Genomic DNA, 27,723 nt, shown 5'->3' with positions numbered 1-27,723 from the left:
TCCACAATAGCCAAACTAATCACATTGTTTTTAAAATTACTATTGTTGAAATAAAGCTCTCTCTCTCCCTTTTTCTCATATATATATATATATATATATATATATATATATGCACACATATATATGAAACCTATTTATGTATATAATCTTTAGGGACTCACATAGTTGTGTGTGTGTGTATGTTGTTTGAATGTATGTTGTATGTTGTGTGTATATATGTTCAGTATATATGTGTAGTGTATAACATATGAGGATTAGACTATGTCCTCTCAAATGCATAAGATGCAGGTACCTTTTATAACAATCAACGCCAGATTACAACTACACAAGTCAGGGAAGAATTTTTGTGCACCAACCCTGGAGGAGGCAGAGAAGGTATTGTAAGTAGAAGACAAGTTTCAGAAGATAGACACTACAAAAGCTGCCCATGCTCCCTCTTCACTACATATTTTCCACTTACAACAAACCTGAGCTAGAAAGAAGTTTTAATTTGGATTGGGGAAAAAGAAATTCCAGTCCCAGCTAATATAAATATTTTAATCTCCTAAAAAAATTAAATTCTTTTTTAATCCTTGAGAATAACCAGAAAAACTATGGTATTTGCCTAGTATTTTGTCAAATTCCTTAGAGAAAAATGATAAGAAAGAAGAAAGTTGCTCTCTTCTCACCTCTAAATATCCTGACACTGAGGTCAAAGGTACCATGACAGGGGCATGGTCTGGTGTCAGGGCTTGATGGACTAGACTGAGGAATGAGAGGGGTTGTAGAAATGTGGATAGTAAGGGTAAGGGTTTTTTTCTTAAGAAAATCCCTTGGTGGCTCAGTTAAGTGTCTGCCTTCAGCTCAGCTCATGATCCTAGAGATGAACCCTGGGATGGGATGGAACCCTGGGATGGAAGCTGCATTGCACTCCCTGCTGAGTGAGGAGCCTGTTTCTCCCTCTCCCTCAGACTGCCACTATGCCCAGTTCTGCTCTTTCTATCTCTCTGTCAGATACATAAATAAAATCTTTTTAAAAATGAAGAAAAAGAAAGGAAGGAAGGAAGGAAGGAATTCCCTTTTAAGAAGTTTGGTTGTGAAGGTAAGAGGAGATTGGAGGTGTACTAAAGATGATTATGAAATCAATGGAGAAGTTTCTTTTTTTAAAGAGAGAAAAATGGAAATAGGTTTAAATGCTGTGGAGATGACCTAATGGAGAGGCAAAGGTTGAAGACAGAAGAGACAAGACATGGAACACAGGTACAGAAAGGAGTTAAAAGGGGAGGACCTAGGCACATCGGGAGGCATTGGCCTTGAATGGAGATGGAGGGCACTTACTCTATTCAAGATAAAGGAGGAAAGAATGGGTAAAAACAGGATCTGGTTTTGTGGATCTGGGAATAGGAAAGTAAGAATTTTTTTCTAGAACAGTTGCAATTTTCCTTAAAAAATCAGAAATCATATAATAGCAGAAATTTTTATATAAAATTGATCCATCACCAAACATTTAAAGAAGAACTAATTCCTATTCTCCTGAAACTGTTCCAAAAAATAGAAATGGAAAGAAAACTTCCAAACTCATTTTATTAGGCCAGCATCACCTTGATCCCAAAACCAGACAAGGATCCCATCAAAAAAGAGAGCTATAGACCAATATCCTTGATGAACACAGATGCGAAAATACTCAACAAAATACTAGCCAATAGGATTCTACAGTACATTAAAAGGATTATTCACCACCACCAAGTGGGATTTATTCCAGGGTTGCAAGGTTGGTTCAACATCCGCAAATCAGTCAATGTGATACAACACATAAGTAAAAGAAAGAACAAGAACCATATGATACTCTCAATAGATGCTGAAAAAGCATTTGACAAACTACAGCATCCCTTCCTGATCAAAACTCTTCAAAGTGTAGGGATAGATGGGACATACCTCAATATCATCAAAGCCATCTATGAAAAAGCAACCGCAAATATCATTCTCAATGGAGAAAAACTGAAAGCTTTTCTGCTAAGGTCCGGAACATGGCAGGGATGTCCATTATCACCACTGCTATTCAACATAGTACTAGAGGTCCTAGCCTCAGCAATCAGACAACAAAAGGAAATTAAAGGCATCCAAATCGGCAAAGAAAAAGTCAAATTATCACTCTTCGCAGATGATATGATACTATATGTGGAAAACCCAAAAGACTCCACTCCAAAACTGCTAGAACTTATACAGGAATTCAGTAAAGTGTCAGGATATAAAATCAATGCACAGAAATCAGTTGCATTTCTCTACACCAACAGCAAGGCAGAAGAAAGAGAAATTAAGGAGTCAATCCCATTTACAATTGCACCCTAAAACATAAGATACCTAGGAATAAACCTAACCAAAGAGGCACAGAATCTATACTCAGAAAACTATAAAGTACTCATGAAAGAAATTGAGGAAGACACAAAGAAATGGAAAAATGTTCCATGCTCCTGGATTGGAAGAATAAATATTATGAAAATGTCTATGCTACCTAAAGCAATCTACACATTTAATGCAATTCCTATCAAAGTACCATCCATCTTTTTCAAAGAAATGGAACAAATAATTCTAAAATTTATATGGAACCAGAAAAGACCTCGAATAGTCAATGGGATATTGAAAAAGAAAGCCAACGTTGGTGGCATCACAATTCCGGACTTCAAGCTCTATTACAAAGCTGTCATCATCAAGTAGCATGCTGTCTACTGGCACAAAAACAGACACATAGATCAATGGAACAGAATAGAGAGCCCAGAAATAGACCCTCAACTCTACAGTCAACTAATCTTCGACAAAGCAGGAAAGAATGTCCAATGGAAAAAAGAGACTCTTCAATAAATGGTGTGGGGAAAATTGGACAGCAACATGCAGAAAAATAAAATTGGACCATTTCCTTACACCACACACAAAAATAGACTCAAAATGGATGAAGGACCTCAATGTGCGAAAGGAATCCATCAAAATCCTTAAGGAGAACACAGGCAGCAACCTCTTCGACCTCAGCCGCAGCAACATCTTCGTAGGAACAACGCCAAAGGCAAGGGAAGCAAGGGCAAAGATGAACTATTGGGATTTCATCAAGATCAAAAGCTTTTGCACAGCAAAGGAAACAGTTAACAAAATCAAAAGACAACTGACAGAATGGGAGAAGATATTTGCCAACGACATATCAGATAAAGGACTAGTGTCCAGAATCTATAAAGAACTTAGCCAACTCAACACCCAAAGAACAAATAATCCAATCAAGAAATGGGCAGAGGACATGAACAGACATTTCTGCAAAGAAGACATCCAGATGGCCAACAGACACATGAAAAAGTGCTCCATATCACTCGGCATCAGGGAAATACAAATCAAAACCACAATGAGATATCACCTCACACCAGTCAGAGTGGCTAAAATCAACAAGTCACGAAATGACAGATGCTGGCGAGGATGCGGAGAAAGGGGAACCCTCCTACACTGTTGGTGGGAATGCAAGCTGGTGCAGCCACTCTGGAAAACAGCATGGAGGTTCCTCAAAATGTTGAAAATAGAACTGCCCTATGACCCAGCAATTGCACTATTGGGTATTTACCCTAAAGATACAAACGTAGTGATCCAAAGGGGCACATGCACCCGAATGTTTATAGCAGCAATGTCCACAATAGCCAAACTATGGAAAGAACCTAGATGTCCATCAACAGATGAATGGATCAAGAAGATGTGGTATATATACACAATAGAATACTATGCAGCCATCAAAAGAAATGAAATCTTGCCATTTGTGACAACATGGATGGAACTAGAGCGTATCATGCTTAGTGAAATAAGTCAAGCAGAGAAAGACAACTATCATATGATCTCCCTGATATGAGGAAGTGGTGATGCAACATGGGGGCTTAAGTGGGTAGGAGAAGAATCAATGAATCAAGAGGGGATTGGGAGGGAGATAAACCATAAGTGACTCTTAATTTCACAAAACAAACTGAGGGTTTCTGGGGGGAGGTGGTTTGGGAGAAGGGGGTGGGATTATGGACATTGGGGAGGGTATGTGCTTTGGTGAGTGCTGTGAAGTGTGTAAGCCTGTTGATTCATGGACCTGTACCCCTGGGGATAAAAATATATGTTTATAAAAAATAAAGAATTTAAAAAAAAATTGATCCATCTTCTTATTGATTCTGTCTTGCATACTAGTTGCCAATTGGTATTTGAGATCCAATAAATGGATAAACGTCTATATTTTTTGTGTTTTTATACTGGTTGCGAATGCTTTTAGTAACATTGCTGAAAAGGTTTTTAAAATTCAAAAAGATCACTTCCAGTCAGCTTTTTGGACCACCTATAATTAAATCATCCCACAGCTGCCAAAATGGAGGTCTGGAAGTCCCCTACTCAAATGTAAACAGAACACTCTCTCTAATTCAGTTTTCTCTTTCTTTTTCACTTTTTTAAAAATTAATTTATTTATTTTCAGCTAACAGTATTCATTATTTTTGCACCACACTCAGTGCTCCATGCAAACTGTGCCCTCTATAATACCCACCACCTGGTTCCCCTAACCTCCCACCCCCCCACCCCTTCAAAACCCTCAGATTGTTTTTCAGAGTCCATAGTCTCTCATGGTTCACCTCCCCTTCCAATTTCCCCCAACTCCCTTCTCCTCTCTAACTCCCCATGTCCTCCATGCTATTTGTTATGCTCCACAAATAAGTGAAACCATATGATAATTGACTCTCTCTGCTTGATTTATTTCACTCAGCATCATCTCTTCCAGTCCCGTCCATGTTGCTACAAATTTGGGTATTCATCCTTTCTGATGGAGGCATAATACTCCATAGTGTATATGGACCACATCTTCCTTATCCATTCGTCCATTGAAGGGCATCTTGGTTCTTTCCACAGTTTGGCGACCGTGGCCATTGCTGCTATAAATATTGGGGTACAGATGACCCTTCTTTTTACTCCATCTGTATATTTGGGGTAAATACCCAGAAGTGCAATGGCAGGGTCATAGGGAAGTTCTCTTTTTAATTTCTTGAGGAATCTCCACACTATTCTCCAAAGAGGCTGCACCAACTTGCATTCCCACCAACAGTGCAAGAGGGTACCCCTTTCTCCACATTTCCTCCAACACGTGCCCAGATATGGACCCTCAACTCTGTGGTCAAATAATCTTCGACAAAACAGGAAAAAATATACAGTGGAATAAAGACAGTCTCTTCAATAAATGGTGCTGGGAAAACTTGACAGCTATATGTAGAAGAATGAAACTCCACCATTCTCTTATACCTTACACAAAGATAAACTCAAAATGGATAAAAGACCTCAATGTGAGACAGGAATCCATCAGAATCCTAGAGAACATAGGCAGTAATCTCTTTGATATCAGCCACAGCAACTTCTTTCAAGATATATCTCCAAAGGCAAAGGAAACAAAAGCGAAAATAAACTTTTGGGACTTCATCAAAATCAAAAGCTTCTGCACAGCAAAGGAAACAGTCAACAAAACAAAGAGGCAACCCATGGAATGGGAGAAGATATTTGCAAATGACAGCACAGACAAAAGGTTGATATCCAGGATCTATAATGAACTCCTCAAACTCAACACACACACACAGACAATCATATCAAAAAATGGGCAGAAGATATGGACAGACACTTCTCCAATGAAGACATACAAATGGCTATCAGACACATGAAAAAATGTTCATCATCACTAGCCCTCAGGGAGATTCAAATTAAAACCACATTGAGATAACACCTTATACCAGTTAGAATGGCCAAAATTGGCAAGACAGGAAACATGTGTTGGAGGCGATGTGGAGAAAGGGGTACCCTCTTCACTTTTTTTTTTTTAAACTTCAATCAGCAGGACCCAAAACTTCCTTCAGTGTGAAAATTAGAGGAATAGTAGCTGTCTATAATCGCTGTGGACACACATTATTTTGCAGTTATAGTCTCTGATCTTTACTGAACCCATAGTACTGCTCACAGTTTTTTTGCTTTTTTGAAGTAAAAAAAATAAAGTTGATATAAAGGGTAGAGATGAAAATAATAAACTCCCATGTACCTGCCACCAGAAGCAACAAATCTGAATATATTTAATTCAGTTTTTTTTTCTTTTTACTAAAAGGAATAAAACATACTGATAAAGCTGAAGTGTCCTTGAATGCAGAAGAGCCAACAGAGAGAGAATGAGAAAGAGAGAGAGATTGAGGACACAGCAGAGTGAGGGTATACTCAATTGACCAAGATCCCTAGATGACAATTGACAGTTCATTGCAATTCTGAGGAGAACATAGGCAAAGATATTATCCTCCAACATTAGGGGGCCTCCTCTTGTCTCTTGCGGGAAGAAAGGAGCAAAAGTGTCAATTCAGAGCTGGCAGCAAGAAGTCGGGAAAGTTTTTGTCTTACAGTTTCTATTTTTTCTGTGAGATGGAAGCCCATTCATTTCTTCAGAGTGAAGGGGATGTTGGTATGCTCAGGAGCTTGGAGAAAATAGAGATTTGAAACAACCCTTGGTGCAGGAGGCAAAAAGAGACATGATGGGGCTGTACCTCAACAGGTTGATTTGTGCAGGGCTTAAGTCTCCTCAGTCCCTTCTGCTACAATTTTTTCTGTAAAATAATAGAATTCAAATAAATGGTTTATAAGGTCTTTTCAGGTTGCGAATCATAAGGCCTACCCTCAAGCTGCCCCAAGTCATTGGAAAGGCTTCCAAAGACTTTTAATACAATTTTCAGATTAGGAGTGCTCCAAGGCTTTATTTGCCTTTATCCTCAGATGGTAGTTTGACTGGCATCATTCCCACCTCAAATCACCCAACTGTAAGTTCCCTATCCTCTCCTCATTGCACCCGTTCTGACCTTGAAGGTGGCATAACCAATTTTTCATGTGGGTAGTTAACATTATTACTTGAAGGACTAAGAGATTTTTAAATTAACATCCAGGGCAATTAAATTCCACAGCCTTTGTTTATGCCATTGGTGAAAAGTTGTCTCTTCCCTGAGAACTGGTTCTTAAAAACAAGAACAAATTGGTCTTAGATGAGACTTGTCTGGAAAAAACGTATTTCTAATTTGTATGTTCATTCTTTGAGAAACAAAACAAAATAAGCTACTCTGTGAATCTTAAGATTTGACCACCACGTATTTGGTCCATGTTCAGCAGTAATTATTATTTCACTCCTGTTTGCCAGTAAATATTGATTCCAGTTCCCCCATGAAGAACAAAAGAAACCCCAAAGTCCTCTCTTTGCCATGAAGGACCTTGCATGACAATATACTGTTGTTCTGGATCATTGAGACAATGGCAAAGTAGCTCTCTAATCAGAACTTTCCCCTTTAAGTTTCAACATGAGCTCTATGAACATTGTTTGTTCTAGATAGGGATTTTTTCCACTGGAGCCCTTCCTTGTATGGGGGAGAAAAATGAAAGTAAACATACTACAGTGTGCTCAGGAATATGTGACTTCAAACAAGCTATTACTTTTTCATCTTGGGCTCACCCTATCCTGAGAAATGTTTTCTTCCCCTCATTAAACTTTCTCTTTAGAGACTGAAGTATGTCCAATCTTAAATGTGGTAAAGAAAAGATGATGGTGGGGCACTGGGGCGGCTCAATGGGTTAAGCCTCTGCCTTCAGCTCAGGTCATAGTCTCAGGGTCCCAGGATAAAGCCCCACATTGGGCTCTCTGCTCAGCAGGGAGCCTGCTTCCCCCTCTCTCTCTGCCTGCCTCTCTGCCTACTTGTGATCTTTCTCTCTCTGTCAAATAAATAAATAAGATCTTAGAAAGAAAGAAAGAAAGAAAGAAAGAAAGAAAGAAAGAAAGAAAGAAAGAAAAGAAAAGAAAAGATGACCAAACCACAGATTCAAAACCACTCTGTTCTCAGAGTCAGAACAAATAGCAGGAGTCATCTAACCAAATTAATCTCCCTCTCCATATAAAGAAAGAGTAAAATCCAAGCTGGGTAATAGCCTTGCCAAGGCCATATCCTAATAGATGTCAGAGGAAAGACAAGGCCAAAAATGATTTATGGTGTCTTCATAATTCAGTGTTCTTTCTGTCATCTGAACCTAATGTTGGAATAGAAAACAAAGAGGAAGACACACAACCCTAATTAATTAATTGATTATGTTTAAGGACCTAGTCCTTGAAGTGTCTCCATCATTCCCACTTTGCCCACTGTTTTGCCTACAGATTACAAAATAGTGAGAGAGAAGTTCCAAGAAATCTTAATTCAAAAAATAAATATTGGAGACAATGCAGAATGAATTACATACTTCATGCACCACAGTAAATGCACCAGAGAAAACACAAAATTTTGTTTTCATCCCATTTCACATATTAGAACTAAGGCCTAAAAAAGCTAAGCCCCACAAAATATCCTTGGTACAGCCAAAAGGGAGACTCCAGCCCTCTGACTACTTCCCAACTTACCATCTTAAGCAAGCAACCTCTCCGTATCTCGGTTTCCTAGCCCACAAAATCAGTGCAATGATAGCACTATCCTCATAAGGTTGTTATGAGGATCAAAAGAATGAATATATGTTTTATAATAATATAATTATTAACATATTATTATATTATATGTACTCACGAACAGTTGTTGCACACAGTGAAACTTTATAGGTGTTTGCTATTCCACTTCTTGTTAGTGTATCTAAACGGTCTTATGCAACATAACTAACTTGGGGGAATAAAAGCATGAAAAGGAAGTCTGAGTTAGTATTTGTCAAATGGACTCAAGAAAAATTTTCCCATAGGTACAGAACTGCACAATTGGGTAACCTGAGAGTAGAAGAGGTTAATGGGAGAAAGATTGCAATGTGGTAGGAGAGCACAAACGCTCTTCTAAGATCAATCACCCTGAGCACTAATATTTCTAAGAGATAACACCACCCTCTGCCACAATGCTGACCAAATTTGATGGAAACACTTGGGGTGAATTTTCCTAAGGGGTAAGCTAGCATACAGAACGAAAGGTAATCTGAGGTTTCTTTCTGTTCTGAATTCTATGACTTTAAGGGACTGACCTAAGACGACATAGCCAATTAGTGGCAGGACCAGAGTTAAAAGTCATGTTTCCTGACTTCACTACACTTTCACTTCTCCATTCTTGTTCCCATTACACATTTATTTTGTGTGTTTTTTTTTGTGTGTGTAGCCCTGCTCTTTGCTCCTTATAAAGTTGAATTTTATTAAGTTAGATAATGGCTTTATTCTAACTTTTAAAAAACCCAATGCATTCAATTTCAGCCATTATATTATCAGTAATTGAGAAGCAACAAGCTATGTGGAAATAATAATCACATATTGCATGGAGCACCGGGTGTGGTGCATAAACAATGAATTCTAGAACACTGAAAAGAATTAAAAAATAAATAAAAAGTTTTAAAATATAATAAGTTAAGAATTAGGTGGACCTAGTTGAAATTCTGGTTCTATTATTTAAGAGCCACATGACCTTGGCCCAGCTACTTACCTTTGCTGATTCTTAGTTTCTCCATCTAGAAAATAGAATGAATAATATCAACTTCTCAGATTTGGATGAGGATTACAATAACATGTTTAATGGAGCTGACATTCTACATCTTCTCCCTTGTTTTAGCCAGTACTCTCAATTATAATTGATAAAACTATTTTAGCTACTTAGGAAAAGGAAATTTATTTGTGCTACGGAACTCAAGGATGAAAGGCAAGAAGTGTGTGTTGTAAGCAGAAAAGTGGGGCACTGTCAAATTGCTCCCATGTGAAGTCAGTTGGAATCCACACAGAACCAGAACCAGAGACAGCGGAGGTCACAGGACTGAAGAGGTGATAAAGGTGTGTGAGCAAGATGGCTCCCCAGAAAGAAAGGTGCTGTGCAAACAACACATATCTGCTATTCCTCAGTATGGATATGCATTGTGAGCACTGGGATCTGATTTATATCACAGGCAGCATGTTGTTAATGGATGCATAGGCCAGATGTGCAAGATCAAAACTAATCCTAGCTCACTAAGGTAATATGTATTTCCAATATTGTCTTACACTACATTGACATTATCATCCTAGACTTCAACTTGATGAGCCATACAGGCTGTTTTGCAATTCCCATTTCCAAGGTAAACTTCTTCAGCATTTTCTCTGTGTCCTCAGCTAAATGGATTTCCATTTTGGTGATAAAATCTATCGCTGCTGCCTTTAAAATTTCATTGACCTAGAAAAAAATAGTCTTCACGTTTTCACACCTAGTGCAGCTACCTTCACACATATAAACCTTTGAGTAAGTAGATAAATCCCCAAAACACATCCAATCATTTGATTATAGCACATGAAATTAGTTATAAAAATTGCATTGTTTCTGAGCTTGCTTGATTAACTTAAACTTCAGAGCAGGAGACACATGTTTAATTTTGTCTGTGCCAAAAATTCCAAGTGTAAATTTCTAAAGATTCAATAAACAAGTACATTTGCATAGAAGCCAAACCTCGGGCAATGTATCTGATCCTGGCTTCATTTTCTCTCTGCTTCTGATTCCACTTACTGTGACTTTTGAGTTAGTACAATTATAAAAAGTTCTCCACTTGTTCTGCAATGGGAAGCTCTGTCTACACTTGAGACTTTCATAAATCTTTGTTTCTTCCTTTTTTTAATTTCTTTTCAATGCTCCAAAATTCATTGTTTATGCATCACACTGAGTGCTCCATACAATATGTGCCCTCCATAATACCCACCACCAGGCTCACTCAACCCCTCACACACCTCCCCTCCAAAACCCTCAGTTTCTTTCTCAGAGTCCACAGTCTCTCGTGCTTCATCTCCCCCTCCAATTTCCCTGAACTCACTTCTCCTCTCCATCTCCCTATGTCCTCCATGTTATTCCTTATGCTTCACATGTAAGCAAAACCATATGATAATTGACTCTCTCTGCTTGACTTATTTCACTCAGCACAATCTCTTCCAGTCCCATCCATATTGATACAAAAGTTGGGTATTCATCCTTTCTGATGGAATCATAATACTCCATTGTATATATGGACCAACCTCCATTAAAGCTACAACTCAACTTCTGATAAGAATTATCCTTGTTTTATTTTCAAAATTTAAAAAATGTACTTGGTTTAGAAGAGTGAAACAGTTCTACAAGACTTATATAAGTTTCTCGCTCCTGACTCTTAATGCCCAGAAACAACCAAATTTTATTCTTTAAATATGTCTTCTATTATTTGGCTCCATATTTCTAAATTACATGCTTATATTATTCTTAAATTTTTTCAGGTTTGATATTATTAATTATTTATTGATATCCAACTGTGTATGTTAAGGATTTAGCTATATAACATATATACATGATTTCCAGTACCTTGATTCCGCTAGTTATAATGTATGTTTAGCTCAACATTTAGTGTTAATATTATTCTGACTTTAAATATTCATCACAGAAGGTCCATGTAGATACTTTGTGTGTGTGTGTGTTTTAATTTATTTTTTATTTATTTTCAGCATAACAGTATTCATTATTTTTGCACCACACCCAGTGCTCCATGAAATCTGCACCCTCTATAATACCCACCATCTGGTACCCCGACCTCCCACTCCCCACCCCTCAAAACCCTCATATTGTTTTTCAGAGTCCATAGTCTCTTGTGACTCACCTCCCCTTCCAATTTCACCCAACTCCCTTTTCCTCTCTCTCCCCATGTTCTCCATGCTATTTGTTATGCTCCACAAATAAGTGAAACCATATGATAATAGACTCTCTCTGCTTGACTTATTTCACTCAGCATAATCTCTTCCAATCCCGTCCATGTTGCTACAAAAGTTGGGTATTCGTCCTTTCTGATGGAGGCATAATGCTCCATAGTGTATATGGACCACATCTGCCTTATCCATTCATCCGTTGAAGGACATCTTGGTTCTTTCCACAGTTTGGTGACCATGGCCATTGCTGCTATAAACCTTCTTTTCACTCCATCTGTATCTTTGGGGAAAATACCCAGTAGTGCAATTGCAGGGTCATAGGGAAGTTCTATTTTTAATTTCTTGAGGAATCTCCACACTGTTCTCCAAAGAGGCTGCACCAACTTGCATTCCTACCAACAGTGCCAGAGGGTTACCCTTTCTCCACATCCCCTCCAACACATGTTGTTTCCTCTCTTGCTAATTTTGGCCATTCTAACTGGTGTAAGGTGATATCTCAATGTGGTTTTAATTTGAATCTCCCTGATGGCTAGATAAGCTAAGCAACCTAGATGAAATGGATGCATTCCTGGAAAACTATAAACTCCCAAAATTGAACCAGGAAGAAATTGACAACCTGAATAGACCAATATTTAGTAACGAGATTGAAGCAGTGATCAAAAACCTCCCAAAAAACAAGAGCCCAGGGCCTGATGGATTCCCTGGGGAATTCTACCAAACTTTCAAAGAAGAAATAACACCTATTTTCCTGAAGCTGTTTCAAAAAATTGAAGCAGAAGGAAAACTTCCAGACCCTTTCTAAGAAGCCAGCATTACCTTGATCCCCAAACCAGGCAAAGACCCTACCAAAAAGGAGAATATCAGACCAATATCCCTGATGAATATGGATGCTAAGATTCTCAACAAGATCCTAGCAAACAGGATCCAACAGCACATTAAAAAGATTATCCACCATGACCAGGTGGGATTCATCCCTGGGCTTCAAGGATGGTTCAACATTCGCAAAACAATCAATGTGATAGAACAAATTAATACGAGAAGAGAGAAGAACCACATGGTCCTCTCAATTGATGCAGAAAAAGCATTTGACAAAATCCAGCATCCGTTCCTGATTAAAACGCTTCCAAGTATAGGGATAGAGGGAACATTCCTGAACTTCATCAAATCTACCTATGAAAAACCCACAACAAATATCATCCTCAATGGGAAAAAGCTTGCAGCCTTCCCGTTGAGATCAGGGACACGATAAGGATGCCCACTCTCAGCATCTTGTTCTCTCTTGTTCAACATAGTATTAGAAGTCCTAGCAACAGCAATCAGACAACAAAGAGAAAGAAAAGGTATCCAAATTGGTAATGAAGAAGTCAAACTCTCTCTCTTTGCAGAAGACATGATTCTTTATATGGAAAACACAAAAGACTCCACCCCCAAACTACTAGAACTCATACAACAATTCAGCAACGTGGCAGGATACAAAGTCAATGTACAGAAATCAGTGGCTTTCTTATACACTAATAATGAAAATACAGAAAGGGAAATTAGAGAATAGATTCCATTTACTATAGCACCAAGAACCATAAGATACCTGGGAATAAACCTAATCAAGGAGGTAAAGGATCTGTACTTGAGGAAGTACAGTACACTCATCAAAGAAATTGAAGAAGACACAAAAAGATAAAAGACAATTCCATGCTCTTGGATCGGAAGAATAAACATTGTTAAAATGTCTATACTGCCTAGAGCAATCTATACTTTTAATGCTATTCCGATCAAAATTCCACCAGTATTCTTCAAAGAGCTGGAGCAAATAATCCAAAAATTTGTATGGAATCAGAAGAGACCCTGAATCGCTCAGGAAATGTTGAAAAACAAAAATAAAACTGGGGGCATCACGTTACCTGATTTCAAGCTTTACCTCAAAGCTGTGATCACCAAGACAGCATGGTACTGGCATAAAAACAGACACATAGACCAGTGGAACAGAGTAGAAAGCCCAGATATGGACCCTCAACTCTATGGTCAAATAATCTTTGACATGTAGATACTTTTATGACAGAGTCTGTCATGTTTATTTTCCCCAAATTTAATAATTGTCTTATTTTTAATTTATTTGTTTTCTCTGTACTTACCATTTATTAATCTCCAAAATCCCTAAAAAAAGAATTTCTCTCCAATAACTTCAAATGTGTCTGATAATCAGTCAGCTTCATCTTTTTCTTTGATATACCCGTCCTGATCTTTTCATTCCTGTTCCAATCTAGGCTGGTTGGTGCAGTTGTCATCCTAAGATCTTCCTTAGATCTCTTCCCATGTTGGATCTACTGGCTAATCCTTTCTTTTGTTGGAGCATATCCTACAATAGCTTTCTAAAAAGAAAGGGAAACTTTTTGAGACATTGATATCTAAAAATTGCTTAATTATACCTTTCTTTGTGTCTGTATCAAAATATAGGTTGGAATTATTTTCCTCAGAAGTTTACAGACATTGCTCTTTCAACTTCTAGGCTTCAGCATTGGTATGAACAAATTTGATATGATTCTAATTACTGATCAATTGTATATAATATCTGCTCTTTTTCTTTTCAATCTCTGAGAGGTTTAAATATCTCCTATTTGATGCAAGGTTCAGAAATATCCTTGATGTGAATACTCTTTCATGTCTATTATGTGAAGTTTTATGGAATGAGTTATTCCTCTTCAGAGTTTCCTTTACTTTCAAAGAGGATTCTACTTACTCTGGTCCACTAAGTTAATTACTACTTGCCCATTTGTTATATAGCTATATATATGTCCTTTTTCTCTTGGTATCTTTGCTCCCAGATTTTTCCCTTTTAAAAAATTCTTTAATGTCATTTCAGTGGGATTTTCAGATTTCCAGTCTCTGTTAGAGGGTAGGTCCCACCACAATAGAGTAAGGCCAGGTTTGGACCCAGAACAGGCCTGGGCTGCTCCCTTCCCCTTCTTCAACCAGGCTGCTTTTTCCTGTGATTTTCCATGTGGCCTGAGGCCTATGCCATGTAGGACCCTTTATGTTTCAGGCTGGGAATCAGCCAGGATGCTTGATCTAAAATCAAGTGTTGACAGTTCTTCAGACATTTCTACTGCAATATTGGAATTGAACACACTGGAAAAATAAAGTTGAGATTGTTTAAAATGGGGGGAAAAGAAAGACCTCTTCAGTCTTGAAACCTTTAAGTTCATCAGCCAGAGTGCTGAGAATCCTTCCTCCCCAGAGAAGTAAGGTAGTTACTGTTTTTCTTCCTCTTAGTCAGTAGTTCCAAATATTTTAGTTTTAATTGCTCCCTTTTGTTGTATATATGTCCTCTTGATCCTTGCAAGAGGAAGCAAAAACCCATCCCTGTTTGTATTTTTTTAATGAAATTCCTCATTTTCGTTTAACTACTCCCAAGCAACACACAAAATCAAATGAACAAACAAACAAAACCCAGTATGTTCATTACAGTTTTCTTAAGTCAAATCAAGCAATATCAGGGTAAAGAGCCAAAATATTCAATGAAAATTATATAAAGACACCCTAAAAGTACCATTAGTGAAAAGCCATTTGTGATTCATATTCTTAATAAAAACAAAACTGGGGGCGCCTGGGTGGCTCAGTGGGTTGAAGCCTCTGCCTTCGGCTCAGATCATGATCCCAGTGTCCTGGGATCAAGCTCAGCAGGGAGCCTGCTCCACCACCCCACCCCCCACCCCCCGCCGCCTCTCCCTGCCTCTCTGCCTACTTGTGATCTCTGTCTGTGAAATAAATAAATAAAATCTTTAAAAAAAAGAAAAGCAAAACTGGTGAGACTTAATGATCAACATTTCATCCACCTTCAGCGTCCTCACAATCATACTAAAGATGGAATTATTGGAAGTTGGCTAATGATCATAGGTTGTGATAATGTGTTAGATCTTTTGAAATGGCATATTCATCAGTTTCCCTGTGGTGGTTGATTCTCCTTGGAATCGTTCTCCCTTCCAGGAGAAATGTGTCACCTGTTCATACAGAGAGAACCCAGCTGTCTCCTGTCAACATCAAAGTGGTGTTAATAGAGATGGACAAACTAACCCATTTAGGGCTCTGGACTATTTCACTCAATGTTTGCTTCAGGGTCTGCACAGGAAATATCTCAGACTCCTGAGCTAGTAACTTATACAATAACAGATAAAAACAGAAACAATTAACTCATCCTAAGAAAAAAGTCCAAGTGTGGATAAACATATTTATGCTCAGTTTATTATATTCAACTGGAAGTCCTCTGCTTATAACACTCCTCACCTTCCTATAAGGTTGTACCATAATTACCAATAATCAATCATTTCTGAACTATAAGAATGGAAATTTCATACAGTTCAACCCAAATCACTTCTAGTTGTCCTTTAGTACTTGGATCAACTATCGCCTCACCAGAACTTTCCTTATTTGGATGCTAGAGCTCTGCTCCCATTGCATGCTGGGCTTATCACGATGTGGTACTCATTTCACTATGATAGTATTTTGGGTTTACCTCTCTGTCTTTCCCACCAAACTTAAAGTAAGGAACCATGTTTTATTTAACTTTTAATACCCTGAATGTAACTCAGAGACTTGTAAACAGTAAGCATTCAATAAGTGACTAAGTAAATGAGAATATAAATGAGAATAACTGACTGGGCAGTGTGTATTGGTATCAAAATCCATAATCTTCTCATCTAAATAAGATCCAGGTATGGATGAGGCTCTTGGATATATCTCCTAAACACATCTTTTGAGTAAAGTTCCTCTCAGTTTGTAGATCTGTAGCTCTAAAGCTATGGTTATCTGTTTCATATACACCCAAAACACAATGATAGTGCAGGCATAGGGTAATCGCTATAAATACTCCTGCTCCAGGAGGGAGGAAAATAAGATACACAAAGGAGTCACTGCCCATAGCAATTCTGAAATCCAATAAGGAAAATGTTGGAGGTTTCTTCATTAGTTTTTAAGGCCCAAGAATAATTCTCTATGGCTCTTGGCTCTACTCTCTGGGCTACTGTTCCACCCTTTGAGTCATCCTTCCTTTTTTCATGGAAAAAATGTAACTGAATAATTTTCTCAGCCTGCTTCCACCCGTAGAATTTTGGAGGCCTAATTGCCACTTTTCATTATGTCCTGTCCCTGTCCCTTTCAGTCCAAGCCAGTGGTGTAGTGTATCTGTGGATACAATTTTCTCAAAAACTTTCTAGGACTTCTGTGAAATATATTGGTGTTCACACTGTTAAACAAATGCTGCACCCATAAATCTCTTCTAGATAAGCTCTTCTTTACACTGCACTCCTGCTGAGAAGGCTAATCCTTCCTGGGCCAGCTGTAGAAGGCCTATGAGGTGCATGATTATTCTCTTTATGTGGCCTTTCATGAACTGAATAATGACCTGGTCCTTCGATCCTTCTGAAGTCTGAACACATTACAGGTACTTCCTTTGCTTTATCTCTAGATCATTTTTCTAACAGTAAACAGATGCCACTTTTTAATTTTAACATTTTTTGTTCTCTGGGGAAGAGGAAAACTTTCTTTTCTTTCTTTTTTCTTTTGTTATTATGTTCAATTAGCCAGCATATAGTACATAGTTAGTTTTTGAAGGAGAATTTTCAAAACCATTCATTTCATTTCTGTCTCTTTTCCAATTAACTGCTCTGCCCTCTTGCATTTCCCTACTTACATAAGCAGCAAGAATAAACTAGCACCTTCAATACCCTTCTTGGAAATCTCATCTATGTTACCAAGTTCATAGGTATTTTTCTGCTTCCCACATAAATGCAGATGACCGTTTTTCTGCCGATACGTAACAAGAATTCCGGCAGTTCCCCCTCTTATACTGTTGGTGGGAATGCAAGTTAGTGCAGCCACTTCGGAAAACAGTGTGGAGATTCCTTAAGAAATTAAAAACAGAGCTACCCTATGACCCCACAATTGCACTACGGGGTATTTACCCCAAAGATACAGATGTAGTGAAGAGAAGGGCCATCTGTACCCCAATGTTCGTAACAGCCGCCAAACTGTGGAAAGAACCAGACGAATGGAAAAAGAAGATATGGTCCATATATACAATGGGATATTATGCCTCTATTGGAAATGATGAATATCCAAATTTTATATCAACATGGATGGGACTGGAAGAGATTAAGCTGAGTGAAATAAGTCAAGCAGAGACAATCACTTGTCATATGGTTTCATTTACTTGTGGAGCATAAGGAATAACATGGAGGACATTAAAAGGAGAGGAAAAGTGAATTGGTGGCAATTGGAAGGGGAGAAGAAGCATGAGAGACTGTGGACTCTGAGAAACAAACTGAGGGGTTTGGTGGGGAGCGGGGTAGGGGGATGGGTGAGCCTGATGGTGGGTATTAAGGAGGGCACATATTGCATGGACCACTGGATGTGGCCACAAACAATGAATCTTGGAACACTGAAAAAATAAAATTAAATTTAAAAAAAAATTCTTGCAGTTCCCAATAGCATGTTTCTCACTTCCCTTTTATCCCTCCCAAGCAGCATCCCCAAAGTCCAGATGTCTTTCTTTTTTTTTTTTTTAAAGATTTTATTTATTTATTTGACAGAGAGAGATCACAAGTAGGCAGAGAGAGAGAGAGAGGAGGAAGCAGGCTCCCCACTGAGCAGGGAGCCTGATGTGGGGCTCGATCCCAGGACCCTGAAATCATGACCCAAGCCAAAGGCAGAGGCTTTAACCCACTGAGCCCCCCAGGTGCCCCAAGGTCCAGATTTCTACTGCCAGTTTGTTCAAAGCAACTTGGGTTTCCTTTATTGTGTTCCTCAAAATCTTTCCAGCCTCCTCCTGCTGCCTGGTCCCAGTGCAGCTCTGAAATTTTTAAGTAGTTGTTACTAAGGCACATCACCTCTAGTACCAAGTATGTATTATTTGGGGATAACAAATTATTCCGAACTTAGTGAATTAAAATAGCAAACATTATGTCATGATTTCTACAGGTCAGGAATCTAGGTGCAGCTTAGTGGAGTCCTCTGGCTCAGTGTCTGTCACAAGTTTCCAAGACTGAATAGGGAAGAGCCCTCTGCCCAGCTCACTTGCATGGCTGTTTGCAGGATTCCGTTCCTGGCAGGTTCTCGGACTAAGGGCCTCAGTTACTCACCGGCTATTGGAAGTTCAGCATATGGCTGTTTTCTTGATCAAAGTGAGCAAGCGAAAAGAGCCAGAGAGACAGAGTACAAGCAAGACAGAAATCACCATCTTTTATAATCCCATCTCAGAAGTGACATCCCTTCACTTTTCCCGTATTCAGTTAGTTATTAACAAGCCTCTCTAGCCCACACTAAAGGGAAGAGGATTATACCCGAGTATGAGTTAAAAAAGGGTAGGGATCCCATTTTAGAAGCTGCTGAACAACAACTTCCTAAATATGCATGATTGGGCAGTTCTCATTTTTGAAGTTAATATTTATTCAAAGATTTCATGCATGGCTCTATTATTTTAAGGGTTTTGTGGATATTCATTTGATTCTCATAACAGTCTTATGAGGAAAGTATGACTATCTCCCCTACTTTACATTTAAGTAATCTCAGAATTTAAGCTTAAGAATTTAAGTGTAAGGGTTTAAACAGTTTACCAAGGATTCTCAATAAGTAAGCAGTTAAACCAATACTTATTTTGGGGGGATTTATTTATTTGAAAGAAAGGGAGGGAGCAGGAGGAGGGGCAAAGGGAGAGAGAAAGACTCCTCAAGTGGACTCCCAGCTGAGTGAGAGGCCGAAGATGGGGTTTGATCCCAGGACCCTAAAATCATGACCTAAGCTGAAAGCAAGAGTCAGTCACTTACGTGACTGACGCCCCTAGGTACCCCAAGGCAATATTTGGCTCTAAAGCAAATGTCTTTAGTATGGTTCTAAAGACCCTTAACTACTACTATACACGCCATCTTATAAAAAATGGGAAGAATGGATTTGTAGTTGAATCTGGACATTGTGGACTATCCAATAAATAAAAACTTTGAAATAAATTTTCTCTCTCTTGAAATTTTCAAGGTTGTAAAAGAGACAGGATGATAAATATCTCTATATTAACTTTGAGTTTTCCTTAACATTATTTTCATGGGAAAAAATTATGATTAGAAAGATTTGAGTGACTTGCCCTAAAACACTGGACTGTACGCTACTTTTATCATATTACAAATATTTTCCCATATCATTAATCATTCTTGAAAAATATGACAGTGTCTGCACTTCTTGAGCTTTAATTCAATATTCATATCACACTGATTTACTGATTTATTTTTTATTTTTTGAGGTCAGAAGGCCACAGAGCCATTCTGAGCATACTTGACACATTTGGATTAAATCCTTTAAAGTTACAGTGTGTTCCTATGTGGAATTAGAAATTCTGAAGGAAAAATAATGTTTAAAGCACTGGGTGTTATATATAAACAATGAATCCTGGAACACTACATCAAAAACTAATGGCATACTGTATGGTGACTAACATAACATAATAAAAAATAAAAGCACATTACTAGAACACAATAGTGTCAGACAATATGGAACCTGGACCCTCTTCTCTCCCATGCCCTTTGAAATTCCCATTTAAATAAAGGAACCATTATAAAATTAGGGGAAAATAGCAACAACTCTTGAACTACTGTCCACATATAAGATGCTTCATGGTATTTCTCTTTGATAAAATGGATTTTTACAGCACTGATTTCCTTTTTTATTTTTTAATTTTATTTTTTTCAGTATTCCAAGATTCATTGTTTATGCACCACGCCCAGTGCTCCATGCAATACGTGCCCTCAATACCCACCACCAGGCTCACCTATACACACATGCGTGCGTGCACACACACACACACACACACACACACACCACGAAAACTAAAACAAGCGAAAAAACAGAGAACGCTATTTCCAAATACAGCCAACATATGACTTCAATTTTTGGAGGACACAATTCAACCATAGCACTACCTATAAAAGATGCACTTTAAAATGTAAAGATACAAATAGATTAAAATTAAAAGGATGGAAAAATAAGGGCACCTGGGTGGCTTAGTTTGTTAAGCACCTGCCTTGGGGTACTATGATCAATCCCCATGTTGGGCTCCCTGTCCAACAAGAAGTCTGTTTGTCCTTCTGCCTCTGACCCTCCTCCCCCAACTTGCGCTCTCTCTCTCTCTCTCTTTCTCTCTCAAATAAATAAAATTCTCTAAAAAATAAAAGGATGGAAAAACATAACATGCAAACAGCAAGCAAAAAGAACCTGATGGGACTATATCAATATCAGATAAAATACAATCCAAGAAGAAGGGTGGTACTAGTAATAAAGAGAAATACCTCATCATGATAAAAGGAGCCATTTATTAAGACATAACAACCCTAAATATTTATACACCTGAAAAGAGAGCTTTAGAAAATGTAAAACTAAACTGAGAAAACTAAAGGGAGAAAGAAAAATTGCAGTCATAGTTGGCTATTTGAATGCCCCTTTCTCAGAGCAACTTTATTTTATTCTTACTGAATAAAAATTTTATTTATATTTTTTCCTGAATTTTATCAAAGGCAGATAAAATTCAGTAATATAGAAGATCTGGAAAACACTACCAACTTGATTCAGTTGATATTTACAGAATATTATAACCCAATAACAGCACAATACGCATTCTTTTTTTTTTTTTTTACACATTCTTTTCAAGGATACATAGCATACTCACCAAGATATACCAAATGCTGGTATGTAAAATATTCACAATACAAAGGACTTGTATCTAAAATACATAAAGTACTCTTACAACTCAATAATATGAAAACACACAACCCAATTTAAAATTGGGCAAACAACTTTAACAGACACTTCATAGAGAAAGTTTTATTCACTCAGTGTAACGTTTTTGGTATTCATCCACTTTGTTCCCTGTATCTGTATTTGTTCCTTTTTATTGCTAACTAGCATCCCATTTTATGCATATAGCACAATTAGTTCAGCCATTCACTAGCTACTGTTTGTTTCCAAATAGCCAGTTTGGGGCTATTATTAATAAGACCGCTAGAATATTCTTATACAAGTCTAATTGTGAACACCTGGTTTTGTTTTTCTTAGGTAAATACTAAATTTTTGTATCTTTTCACACTCATACCGAAAAAATGTACAAGAGTTTTGGTTGTTCCACATTCTTGCCCAATCTTAAAATTGTCAGTGTTGTTAATTTTACCCATTTTAGTGTTTAGGATTGGTACAGGATTGTAGTTTTAATTTTCATTCTTGTGATGACTAATATCAAATAGTTTTTATACGCTTAATGGTTGTTCATTATTTTCCTTTGTGAAGTATCTATACAAATCTTTGTTCATTTTTTAAATTTCTTTTTATTATTGAACTGCAAGAGTGACTTATATATCCTGAATACAATTCCTTTGTGGGATATATGTTTTACAAATTTTTTTTCTAACTCTGTAACTTGCCTATTCATCCTTTTATAGTGATGACTGTTGATAAGCCTAAGTTTTAAATTTTTGATAACATAATTTGAACCAACTTTTCTTTTTACAGTTACTATTTTCTTTGTCCTAAGAAAAGTCTGCCTGCTCTCAAGTCACAAAGATATTCTCCTCTGTTTTCTTTTAAAACCCAATAGCAAGCTTTCACATTTAGGTCTTTAACTCACCTCAAATTGAATTTTGTCTCAGATGTCAGGTAGAAGTCGAGATTCATTTTCTTTAAATGGATTTCATTAACTTACTTTTTAAAAGCTGAATATATCTTTCTGCCATGCACTTTCCTTAAATAAACACAAAAACTGCTCTAAGGAAATTCTGTATTTTTTGGATTAAACATAGAAAATAATCTTAATATTTGTATCAGTCATGATTAGCTTTGCCTGTGTATAAGAAAGATTAGAAAACATGACTCAAAAGAGTGAGATAGTTCTTTCTCTTTCGCATAAAACTAGATCAGAATAGACAGTCCCAAGCTGACACAGTACCTGAATAGTCCTCAGAGACTCAGGCGCCTCTTAGCTTCTTTGCCATTCTTAAGCAGTTGCTCTCATTCTCATTATCCAAGGTGGGGATGGATATTTAAGCAATATGCCCATGTTCCCTATAACAAGACAGGGGGAGGGAAAAAAGCACTTAAGCACCTTTCAGGTTACTTACCAGAAATTTTATTTATATATCATAGGTCAGATTTTATTCATTCATCACATCTGACTACAAAAGAGTATTTTAGCAAAGTAACTAAGTGATAAACTAAAAGTTAGGATTCTATGAGAGGAAGAGCAGAGTTAACACAAGAAGTACTTAGTACTCTCCTTAATGGTGTGTATTACCTTGACACTTAAGAAAAAATGTGCAACCATTCAACTTTAAACAAAAAAAAGACAGCTTGTAAGATTTTCTTCTGGGACAAAATCCCTCACATGGCTTTTTTTTTTTAATTTTCAATTAATCTCTTAAGTGTCTTAATAAATCTTTTCCACAGTGTAATGCCAATTAGAAGAAAAGGTCATTTTCCCTATTTTGGAATCACTGGCATCCTTCCTTGGCCTGTTAAAAGAAGCTTTAGAAGAAGTATGACAGCAAACAGCCCTGTGTGAAGAGAGGCTATTTATTTAATACACACAAGGAAGTGACCCCAATAAGATCTGAACTTAAAGAAAAAAAAAAAAAAGCATCTGATATCATTCCCAACTTCAATTTTCTCTAAAATAGGTTTCACAAAATCTTAGAGATTAAAGCCCCAGTTAAGTATTCTATAATACTCCATGACAGATATATACTCCATATTCCACTTGGCTTTTTTGTTATTGCTGTTTTTTTTTTTAATTTCTCCTTGGTCTCAAAGGCCAAGAAATTTTTGAATTTCAACAGCTGCTTAAAACTGTTGTCAAAAAAGGTCATAGAGAGGAGAAAGGCAAGATGGTGGAAGAGTAGGGAACCTCATTTCATCTGGTCCCTTTTTAAAATTTTTTTTATTTTTTAATTACTTTTCAGTATACTAGATAGAATTCATTGTTTATACACCACACCCAGTGCTCCATGCAATACGTGCCCTCCACAATACCCACCACAAGGCTGGCCCAACTTCCCCCACACACACACACACCTGACCCTTCAGAATCCTCAGATTGTTTTTCAGAGTCCATAATCTCTCATGGTTCATCTCCCCCTCCAATTTCCCTCAACTTGAATTTAACTAGATAACTATCAAATCATTCTGAACACCTATAAATTCAACTTGAGATGTAAGAAAATAATTACTGGAATTCTACAAGTAGAAAAATGACCACTTTCTGGAAGGGTGGAGGTGTGGAGATCTGAATCTGAAGGGATATATTGGAAGATAAACAGCAGGTACAGTGAGCTTCCATAAGCTGGTTACCAGAAAGTGATATAGCCCTACAGGGAAAAATCAGAACCCTTAGAAACATGCTCCAATGAGAGACACCCTTGCCTGAAAGGTCCTCAGGTAGTGTAACAAGGCAGAATCCTAGGTGGGACAGTGTGGTCCCAGGATCCCCATAGTCACAGAAAAAAAAGGCAGTGCCTGGGCCAGCAGAGTTCCCAAGCATTGAAGCAGGGAAACTAGCCACCCTCAGTGAGCCTGGGAAGGGGCTCTCAGCTCGGTTTGCCAACAACTGGGAACTTTGGTGTGATTAGGTGACTTCTCTCCATGCAAGGGCCCAGCAAAGGGCAAGAACTCATGGACCCTCTCCCTTTCCCTGGGAGGATCTGTGTGGGCACATATGGCTGGTGTTTACAGGGTTTGGTGCACACAAAAGTGAAAATGGCTTTTCCCTGAGGGTTTATCTAAGAGAAGGTGCCATGACCTTTCAGCTCCAGGGCTGGAGATAAGGGTGCAGTCATTTTTATTTTCATATTCTAAAGCAGTACAGACGCTTTAAGGAAAAAAAGCCACAGAGAGCAACCAGAATAAGCTTACACTGAGCCCAGCCCACTGCCAAGGGGAGGTACAACTATGCCCAGGCAAAGACACCTGAGAATCAGTGCAGCAGCCCCTTCCCCAGAAGATCAGCTGGAACAGAATGCAAATACCAAGCTTACTGAGCACACAGAACTGCACAACTCCAGTGTTAGAGGAAAAAGAATATAGAATTTTTCTCATGATTCTTTTCTTTCAGTTTAAAAATGTCCTTCTCTTTTTTTTTTTTTTTTTCCTTTTCAACTAGTTTCCTATTTTGTCAACTCTTTCTTTTTAAGCCTTTTTTTAACTTTCATTTTTACATTTACACTTTATAGATATATTCTTCTTTGGCTTCCATTATTGCATTCAATTTTGTTTTGGTATATAAATCAGTTTTTCTTTCTTTAGAGTTTCAGGATTCAGTGTCTTCTAACAAACAGACCAAAATACACCATGACCAAGTGGATCACCTGGTTTTGTAGACCTGGATTCTCTCCCCCCACCCTTTAATTTTCTTTTCTAGTTCTGACCTCTTAGAATTTGTCTAATATGTATTATGCTTCAGTCGTGGTTGTTATTTATTTCTTCATTCTCTTTTTCATCCATTCTTCTCTGGGGAAAATGACTAGAAGGAGGAAATCATAATAAAAGAGAACCAGAGGCAATACTCCCTGCCACAGATATATCCATGTGGATATAAGTAAAATGGTCAGAGCTGGAATTCAGAATGATGATTATAAAGTTACTAGTTGGACTTGAGAAAAGCATAAAAGACACTAGAGAAATCTCTTAGTGCAGAAATGAAATCTAATCAGGCCAAAGTTAAAAATGCTTTAACTGAGAGGCAGTTTGAAATTGATATTCTAACAGCTATGGTAAATGAGGCAAAAGAGTCAGTGGCATAGAAGACAAGATGATGGAAAGGAAGTAAGCTAAGGAAAAGAGAGAAAAACAAATGACTGACCATGAGGGAAGGCCTTGAGAAACCATCCATACCATAAAGCAAAACAATATTAGAAGTATTGGGAGGAAGAAGAGAGAGAAGGACAGAAAGTATATTTGAGCAAATCATAGCTCAAACCTTAAGAAATTAAAGAAATACATTGATAATAATACAGTAATACTAGGGGACTTTGACACCCTAGTCACTGCAACAGACAGATCATCTAAGCAGAAGATCAACAAGGTATAAGAGAATGGTCTGGTTTCATTCTTCTGCATGTGGCTGTCCAATTTTCCCTGCAAAATTTATTGTAAAGACTGTCTTTTTTTATTGGATATTCTTTCCTGCATTGTCAAAGATTAGGTCATAAATAGGTCAAGCAGAGAAAGACAATTATCGTATGGTTTCACTCATATGTTGAATATAAGGAATGATGCAGAGAACCATAGAGGAAGGGAGGGCAAAATGAATGGGGGGAAATCAGAGAGGGAGACAAAGCGTGAGAGACTCTGGACTCCAGGAAACAAACTGAGAGTCATAAAAGGGAAGGGGTGGGGGAATAGAGTAACTGGATGATGGATATTAAGGAGGACACATGTTAATGTAAGCACTGGGTGTTATGCATAACTAATGAATCATTGAATATTACATCAAAAATTAATGATGTACTATATGTTGACTAATTGTGCATAATAAAAAATAAAAATATAAAAAATTTTTAAAAGACCAACAAGGAAACAAAGGCTTTGAATGACACATTGGACTAGTTGGACTTCACAGATATGGACAGAGCATTCCATCCTAAAGCAACAAATACACATTCTTCTTATGTGCACATGGAACATTTTTCAGAAGACATCACATCTGGATGAGATGGACATCACAGATATATTTAGAAAATTCCATCCCAAAGCAACAGAATACACATTCTTCTCTAGTGCACACTGAACATTCTCCAGAATAGATCACATCCTGGGTCACAAATCAGGTCTCAACCGGTGCCAAATGATTGGGATCATTCCCTGCATATTTTTAGACCACAATGCTTTGAAATTTGAACTCAAGAGGAAATTTGGAAAGAATGCAAGAACATGGAGGCTAAAGAGTGTCCTGCTCAAGAATGAATGGGTCATCCAGGAAATCAAAGAAATATTAAACAATTTCATGGAAACAAATGAAAATGAAAACACAACATTCAAAATCTTCGGGATGCAGCAAAGGCAGTCCAAAGAGGAATGTGCATAGCAATACAAGCCTTTCTCAAGAAATAAGAAAGGTCTCAAATTCACAACCTAACCCTACAACTAAAGGAGCTGGAGAAAGGTCAGCAAATAAAGCCTAAATCCAACAGAAAAAGAAAAATAATAAAGATCAGAACACAAATCAGTGAAATAGAAACCAAAAGAACAGTAGAACAGCTCAACAAAACTAGGAGCTGGCTCTTTGAAAGAATTAATAAGATGAATAAAGCCCTGGCCAGACTTATCAAAAAGAAAAGAGGAGATCCAAATTAATAAAATCATGAATGAAAGAGGAGAGATCACAACCAACACCAAAGAAATACAAACAATTATAAGAACGTATTATGAACAACTATATGCCAGCAAATTTGACAATCGGGAAGAAATGGATGCATTCATAGAGAACATAACAACCAAAACTGAACCAGAAAGAAATAGAAAACCTGAACAGATCCATAACCAGCAAGGAAATTGAAGCAGTTGTCAAAAATCTCCCAACAAACAAGAGCCCAGGACCAGTTTCCCAGGGGAAATTCTACCAAACATTTAAGAAGAAATAATACGTATACCTCTGAAACTGATTCAAAAAGAAAGAAAGAGAGAGAGAGAGAGAAAGGAAGGAAGGAAGGAAGGAAGGAAAGGAAAGGAAAGGAAAACTTCCAAACACTTTCTGTGAGGCTAGCAATACCTTGATCCCCAAACCAGACAAAGACACCACCAAAAACAAAAATTACAGACAAATATCTCTGATGAACACAGATGCCAAAATACTCACCAAGATCCTAGCTAATAGGATCCAACAGTCACTAAAAAGATTATACACTATGACTAAGTGGAATTTATTCCTGGGCTGCAAGGGGGGTTCAACATTCACAAATCAATTAACATGATAGAGCACATTAATAAAATTGATTTATTTTATTGATGTAGAAAATGCATTTAACAAAGTGCAGCAGCAT

At 37.6% G+C, this 27,723-nt stretch overlaps 1 long non-coding RNA gene across 1 annotated transcript in view; it reads right to left on the bottom strand.

The window, feature by feature from the left end:
* LOC309862567 overlaps window positions 1-22,747 on the bottom strand; it is a 105,550-nt gene extending 82,803 nt beyond the window's left edge. The window contains exons 1-2 of the long non-coding RNA XR_014310585.1: window positions 22,641-22,747; window positions 9,471-9,495 (exon numbers count right to left, since the gene is read on the bottom strand). This is a non-coding gene — a long non-coding RNA (uncharacterized lncRNA). The remainder of the gene's footprint in view (window positions 1-9,470; window positions 9,496-22,640) is intronic.
* Between the last annotated feature and the right edge of the window lie 4,976 nt (window positions 22,748-27,723).

Source organism: Mustela nivalis (assembly GCF_964662115.1).
Source record: "Mustela nivalis genome assembly, chromosome: 4".
In the NCBI taxonomy this organism is placed as follows: domain Eukaryota; kingdom Metazoa; phylum Chordata; class Mammalia; order Carnivora; family Mustelidae; genus Mustela; species Mustela nivalis.
This window is presented reverse-complemented; position numbering and strand designations above follow the sequence as displayed.